Source organism: Mastomys coucha, unplaced genomic scaffold (genome assembly GCF_008632895.1).
Source record: "Mastomys coucha isolate ucsf_1 unplaced genomic scaffold, UCSF_Mcou_1 pScaffold18, whole genome shotgun sequence".
Lineage (NCBI taxonomy): Eukaryota > Metazoa > Chordata > Mammalia > Rodentia > Muridae > Mastomys > Mastomys coucha.
The window spans coordinates 23,852,769-23,853,375 of NW_022196900.1; positions in this window are offsets into that span (position 1 = coordinate 23,852,769).

Here is a 607-nt window from a genome sequence, read left to right on the forward strand (position 1 = left end):
TGATAATTTGGAAAAGCATTCATCTCAGAGAAAGAGTAACTTGTAAAGCCCTCTTCTTCAAACTTGATAGAAGAGCTACAAATGTCAAGCAAAGCATGCAGTCTCACTCTTTGTTGTTCTCTTTCCTACAAGCCACCTCCCAAGTTAATTGTCTATGTCTCCCTTGGGTATATAAATACTTGAAATATATAATCTGTTCTGAAACCATAGTATAGTGTAAAAACATGAAATAAACAATACTACTAATAGAGAGGCTGAGATAGTAGAAGCAAGATTTCAAGGCCCTTATGTTGTACACAGCAAGACACTGTCACAAACAAGCTGAAAGTACATATAGATTGTACAATATTGGACCTATTTCTCCAATTACCAAATTAGAGAGATCATTGCATGACAATTAACAAATTTCTAATTCCTCATATTTTTGGATTTCAATCGCTTAGGATATGTTGGTAATATTAATTTTCATATTAAGATATTAAGAAAAGGTAATTGTAACTTCCTGTTGTTTTTGTTGTAAGATGTGAAATTAGATTTGTGTGAATTTGTTGAAAGATTACTTTCTTGCTTCTTCTAAGGTGTAGTTTTGCTCCTTATGTTGATGTTT